The sequence below is a fragment of the Mandrillus leucophaeus genome, unplaced genomic scaffold (genome assembly GCF_000951045.1).
Source record: "Mandrillus leucophaeus isolate KB7577 unplaced genomic scaffold, Mleu.le_1.0 Scaffold267, whole genome shotgun sequence".
Classification (NCBI taxonomy): domain Eukaryota; kingdom Metazoa; phylum Chordata; class Mammalia; order Primates; family Cercopithecidae; genus Mandrillus; species Mandrillus leucophaeus.
Window position 1 is genome coordinate 1,505,610 of NW_012102776.1, and position 6,859 is coordinate 1,512,468.

Here is a 6,859-nt window from a genome sequence, read left to right on the forward strand (position 1 = left end):
GCAAAGTAAATAGAGAGATGCATCAGCTGGGTCCTCTGGGAAGCAGATCTGAGACAGAGTTAGTGCAAGAGGCTTAGTGGGAAGTAATGCCTATGAAAAATGAAAGAGACTGGAGAAGCGGTATTGGGTGGAAAAGCTCAGACAACGTTACAGATCTGAGTCTCCACCCGCCCCCAACAGAGAGCTCTGGAGCAATATTGCCTGTTAGAGGAGTCCTGCACTTTGCAGAAATATCCAGGCCCTGGTGCCCCTCCAGGAAGAACATGACCTTAGCTAAAAAGTGGCAGATTCTGAAGGTAGTAACAGCGGAGGCTGTCAGCTCACTGCATTCTTGGCAGTTGAGCAGCAAAATTTTTTCTTGAAAGGAGATCTGAGGGGCACACCTCTGTGTCTGCCACAGTATTTTGTTCTACTTCCTTCTAAGACTTATAGAGTGTCAGTATGTCCAGAGGCTGTGCCAGGCACTTTTTTCATTTATTCTTGCAACAGCTCTTTGAGATGGATAAGATCCCCATGTTTCAGATAGGCAAAGTGTGTTTCAGTCCATACTCTTCCCCAGTTGCCTGCTTAAAACAGCGTCAGTGGTGGTGGTTGTGTCTGAATCAGCAGAAGTTACTCCAGGGAGAGAACCTAACGCAAGATTTGGATGCAGGGAGATACAAGCTCAGGGTAAACTGGAACTGGCAGGTTCTAGTCAAAATAGTAGTGACTACTATGGTTCAATACTCTTGAAAGAGAACTTTCAAAGATAATAATACATGGTTCAATTACCTGTGGTGTATTTGGGATCACGTATTTCCCTTACTTGGAATTTTCCATGACATTCCATTTGTCTTAGTCACGTCAGGCTGCTCTAACAAATTGTCATAGACTTGGTGGCTTAAACAACAAACACCTGTTTCTCACAGCTTCGCAGGTTGGGAAGTCCAAGATGGAGGCGCTGGCAGGTCTGGAACTTGGTGAGGGCCAGCTTCCTGGTTTACAGATGTCTATCTGACTGTATCCTCACATGGCAGAAAGCAGGAAGACAGGAAGCAAACTCTCTCCTGTGTTTTCCTTTAAGGCCACTAATTCCCATTCATGAAGGCTCTACCCTCAAGACCTAATCACGTCCCAAAGGCCCACCTCCTAATACCATCACAGTGGTGGTTAGGCCTTCAACATATGAATTTTGGGGAGCATAACATTCCTCTATAACACCATCAGACTCAGAATAAAGTGCCTTATCATGGCCTTCAAAGCTCCGCTTGACCTGGCCTTGCCTGAGCCTCTAGCCCAGTGCTTCTCTTGCCCCCCAGGGGACATTTGGCAATGTTTGGGGCCTTTTTTTAGTAGTTTCAGCTTGGAGTGGAGCAGAGGAAAGTGTTACTGGCATCTAGCGGTACAGACCAGGGATGCTGCTTAACATCCTACAACGCACAGGACAGCCCTCAACAAAGAATTGTCCAGCCCAAAATATCAGCAGTGCTAAGGCTGAGAAACTCGGCTCCCTCCTCTCCTACTGCTTCTCTCTGCTCATTCAGTCCTCTCCAGCCGCGCTTGCTCAGCGCAGGTCTCGACACATGTTCCCACTCTCTAGAAGCTTGTCTTCCCACCGGTCCTCTCATGCTCACTCAGGTCTCAGCTCAGATGCAACTTCCCCAGACAGGAGACTGGCAACCTGTTCAAGGCATGTTCCTCCCAACCTCTCCTGTTCTCTTCACTCCCATCCCCCTGATGTCTTTCTCCATGACACTCACCATGATCCACAAATCCAGATTTATTTGAACTTTGTTGTGCTTCTTTCTTGCTATGCTACGAACTCCACACTGTATCTTCATCCACTAGTAGGTGCTAAGCATATTCTATGTGCTGAAAACATACTTGAGTGAATTAATAACATTTTCCAGAATATGCCTTGGTTTGGGGAAGCTAAATCCCAGATGCATTTAGGGGTAAATTTCATTGCAGTTTAGTTACAGTGTGGCATTTGTCATTAATTTTATTACCGATTGTCCAAATTTTTGACCATCAGCATTTTTTCCAGAGACTGTCTTATAACATTTGCTTTGCCGTGGAGAACACCCTATTATTTCGATGGCCTTTCTTGCTCGCCTGCCCACCCACCTCCTGTACTCCCCCTGGCTACCCTGGCAGTCCTCTTGTCCCTCACAAGCACTAGGCTCAGTCCCCTTCAGGGCTCCACACTTGCTGTTCTCTCTGCCCCTAGACCTTCCCACATGGCTCACTTATTTCAGATCTCAGCTCAAATATGAAATCTCCCCAGAAGGGCTTTCCTGAGCATCTCTCTAGAATCATCACTGCTGTCTCCTTCCTATCCCACTGTCTTTTCTTTTGGATCATATCCACTATTCACTTGTGCACTGTCTCCCCAGCTACAATGTCTGCTTACCGAGGGCAGGACTTTGCCTGTCTTGTTCATGGCATCCCCAGCCCCAAGAATAGGGCCTCTGGTAAAGACGGTTGAGTGAAGAGTTCCAGAACACAGAGAAAGGTACACAGCAGCAGTAATAAGGATGAGCAACCTCTGTGCAGCAACAACTGTCCACCCTCTAAAAAGCTGCATTCAGAAAGGAAGGAGTAGATTGTCCAATTTTCTCCAGTAAATGCTGCTACCATCTTCTCTGCTAGGAAGGGCTTTTTTTTTTTTTTAATTTAAATTTAAATTTAAATTTTTTTTTTTTTTGAGATGGAGTCTCACTCTGTCACCCAGGCTGGAGTGCAGTGGTGTGATCTCGGCTCACTGCAACCTCTGCCTCCCGGGTTCAAGCGATTCTCCTGCCTCAGCCTCATGAGTGGCTGGGATTACAGGCACCCACCACACCTGGCTAATTTTTGTATTTTTTAGTAGAGACAGGGTTTTGTCATGTTGGCCAGGCTGGTCTTAAACTCCTGACCTCAGGTGATCCACCCCGCCTTGGCCTTCCAAAGTGCTGGGATTACAGGTGTGAGATACTATGTCCTCCCAAAGTGCTGGGATTACAGGTGTGAGCCACCGTGCCCGGCCAGGAAGGGCTTATTCTGAGCCCAACTTGGATGAATTTCTCATGTGTCCTGTGGTATCTCACTGCCTCCTCAGCATGCCACCTTGTTATTTTTACAGAAGGTGTGGTGCCAACAGCAGCTTCTGTGGTGCCAACACCACAGAACATTCTTAATGTCCTAAGAAACTAAGAAAAACTTAGGAAGACTTGTCATATAAGGGAAGAGCCAAATTAATGATGTTCACAGTTCTGAATCATGTCAAATAGATGATCTTCATAGTGGCGTTTTAAATTTTCTCACCATAAGATGAGGACAGAGATCCGCTGTACTGTTCAGTGCAGGGAATGCAATTGGAAAAAACAGGAGGATAATTCTTCTTCAGTACTTTCTCGTCTGAATAGGGCCACATTTTCTTTCTTTTGTTACTAAATGTACAATGTCACATCTATTCTTGTTGCCAGATGAATGTGATTTAGCACAATACTATGTATCCTGTTAGCATTTCTAGGTAAATATGAGTCACTGGTATTATGCTGAGCTGGAGGTTAAATAGAAAGTAATTGAGCACAGGCCAGGTGCGGTGGCTCACGCCTGTAATCCCAGCACTTTGGGAGGACACAGTGTCTCACACCTGTAATCCCAGCACTTTGGGAGGCCAAGGTGGGTGGATCATCTAAGTTCAGGAGTTTGAGACCAGTGGCCAACATGGTGAAACCCCATATCTACTAAAACCACAAACATTAGCCGGGCAGGATGGGCACCTGTAATCCCAGCTACTTGGGAGGCTGAGGCAGGAGAATTGCTTGAAACCGGGAGGCGGAGGTTGCTGGGAGGTAGATGTTGCAGTGAGCCGAGATCGGGCCACTGCACTCCAGTCTGGGTGACAGAGTGAAACTCCGTCTCCAAAAAAAAAAAAAAAAAGTAATTAACCACAAAGACAATTACAGTTTAAGTAGGTGTTTACAAGTCTGAGACGGTGGGAAAAGTTGACCTTTTTAAAAAAAAACACCTAACATTCCCTGAAATATCTTGACCTTTAGAGCTGAACTACAATACATGGTTTCATACTTAAGAAGAAATTATGCTCATATTAACATCAAAATATCTGATTTATTTTTTGGACTTTCCTAGTCTTTGCAGTCATATTAACAAAATGAAAGAAAAGTAAAAAGTAAAAATACCATAAAGCTATAGATTATGTTTTTTTATTTTTATTTTTTGCATTCTTCTTTTAATTTTATTTTTTAAAATTTTACTTCATGTTCTGGGATACACGTGCAGAATGTGCAGGTTTGTTACATAGGTATACATGTGCCATGGTGGTTTGCTGCACCGATCATCTAGGTTTTAAACCCCACATGCATTAGGTATTTGTCCTAATGCTCTCCCTCCCCTCGTCCCCCAGCCCCCGACAGGCCCCCGTGTATGACGTTCCCCTCCCTGTTATCCATGTGTTCTCATTTTTCAGCTCCCGCTTATGAGTGAGAACATGTGGTGTTTGGTTTTTTGTTCCTGTTTGGATTTTTTACTTTAAAACAACCCATACAAACCTGAGCCATCACTGTCAGATTTTGCTTTCTTACCAGTAGAAGGTGCTAAAACCACCATTAAATGTTTTCAGTGTGACAGACTATGAGAAGAAGCCCAGTGAGCTCATGGGGAAATATATTCATCAGTTTATTTTTGCCAAATTTACTGATAGTAGTTTGATGTGAAAAAATAACATACAACAATCTGTTTCCTCTCTAATGGGAAGGCACCTAATTACCCATTTTATTGTTAATATTCAATCTAGAAAAGTGATGAAAATAATGCATAAAAAATACAATTATCTCTAGACTCAAGTATATAAAATAAACTGAGGTATTCTCTTGGATTTAGTGACAATGCTTCTCGAAATTTGTACCAAGATAAAATATCAGACAGGTGAACAAAAAATGAATGGATAAGATGTTCATCTCAACATTGTTTAAAGTACTATATCATGGCTATATTACATAACTTCATATAGTGGAACACTGTGGCCATAAAAATGACGGTGAAGATTGTGTTTATTGCCATGGAAAGCTATCCATGCAATATTATTGTTGTTATTATTTTAAATAGAGATGCGATATTGCTCTGTTGCCCAGGCTGGAGCACAGTGGTGTCATCACAGCTCACTACAACCTTTAACTACTGGGCTCAAGCAATCCCCCCACCTCAGCCTCCCGAGTAGCTGGGACTACAGACATCCTCCACTATGCCCTGATAATTACAAAAATTGTTCAGTGACAGGGTCTCACTATATTGCCTAGTCTGGTCTCAATCTCCTAGGCTCAAGCAATCCTCCCACCTCAGTCTCCTGAGTAGCTGAGACTATAGGCATGTGCTACCATGTCCAGCTGATGTAATATTATTAAGTTAAAAATGCAGGCTACAGCTCTTTTTCATGGTGCCCTGAAAGCGATCAGCTGCTTCAAGATGAAGCTGAACATCTCCTTCCCAGCCACTGGCTGCCAGAAACTCATTGAAGTGGACAATGGACACAAACTTCATACTTTTTATGAGAAGCATGTGGCCACAGAAGTTGCTGCTGATGCTCTGGGTAAAGACTGGAAGGGTTATGTGGTCTGAGTCAGCGGTGGGAACAACAAACAAGGTTTCCCTATGAATCAGGGTGTCTTGACCAATGGCCATGTCCACCTGCTACTGAATAAAAGGCATTCCTGTTACAGACCAAGGAGAACTGGAAAAAGAAAGTGAAAATCTGCTTGTGGTTGCATTGTGGATGCCAATCTGAGCATTCTCAACTTGGTTATTGTAAAAAAAAGGAGAGAAGGATATTCCTGGACTGACTGATACTATGGTGCCTTGTCGCCTCGGGCCCAAAAGAGCTAGCTGAATCTGCAAACTTTTCAGTCTCTCTAAATATGATGATGTCCACCAGTGTGTTGTAAGACAGCCCTTAAACAAAGAAGGTAAGAAACCTAGGACCAAATCACCCAAGATTCAGTATCTTGTTACTTACTCCACATGTACTGCAGCACAAACGGTGGCGTATTGCTCTGAAGAAACAGAGAATTAAGAAAAATAAGGAAGTGGCTACAGAATATGCTAAACTTTTGGCCAAGAGAATGAAGGAAGCTAAAGAGAAGCACCAAGAACAGATTGACAAGAGACGCAGACTGTCCCCTCTGCGAGCTTCTACTTCCAAGTCTGAATCTAGTCAAAAATAAGATTTTTTGAGTAACAAATAAATAAGACAGACTAAAAAAAATGCAGGTTACAAAATTGTCATTTAATGTCTCATTTAAATAAAGATATGATACAGAAAAGCATGGCAGATATTCACTGAAATGATGATTGTCTCTAGATAATGTGATTATTTGTGATTTTTATTATCTGGTTGTGTAACCTTGAGGAAAAAACTTAGCCCTTCCATACCTCTCAGTTTCATCATCAGCAAAATGGTGGCAATAATATTTCCTACCTCATGGGTAACATGAGAAATTCAACATATTTCTATATGTAAAGCATTTAAAAGAGTGCTGAACACATCATGCATACTAAAAAACTATTAGCTATCATACTCATTATCCTAATTGTCCATATTTTCTAATCTTATGATTGTGTATGTGTTAATTTTATAATCAGTAAAGACAATAAACTACTTTTTTTTCAAAAAGATAGCTCTCACAGAGGAGGAGGGAATTAAATTCATTCCTATCTATACGAATAGTGGCCGGGCGCGGTGGCTCACACCTGTAATCCCAGCACTTTGGCAGGCCAAGGCGGGTAGATCACCTGAGGTCAGGAGTTCAAGACCAGCCTGGCCAACATGGCGAAACCCTGTCTCTACTAAAAATACAAAACGTAGCCGGGCGTGGTGGCG

The 6,859-nt window shown here is 43.0% G+C and overlaps 1 pseudogene; it reads left to right on the forward strand.

Annotated features, from left to right (window-relative positions):
* The first annotated feature begins 5,448 nt into the window (after nt 1–5,448).
* LOC105542731 lies at nt 5,449–6,203 on the forward strand (annotated as a pseudogene).
* Nucleotides 6,204–6,859: the final 656 nt, after the last annotated feature.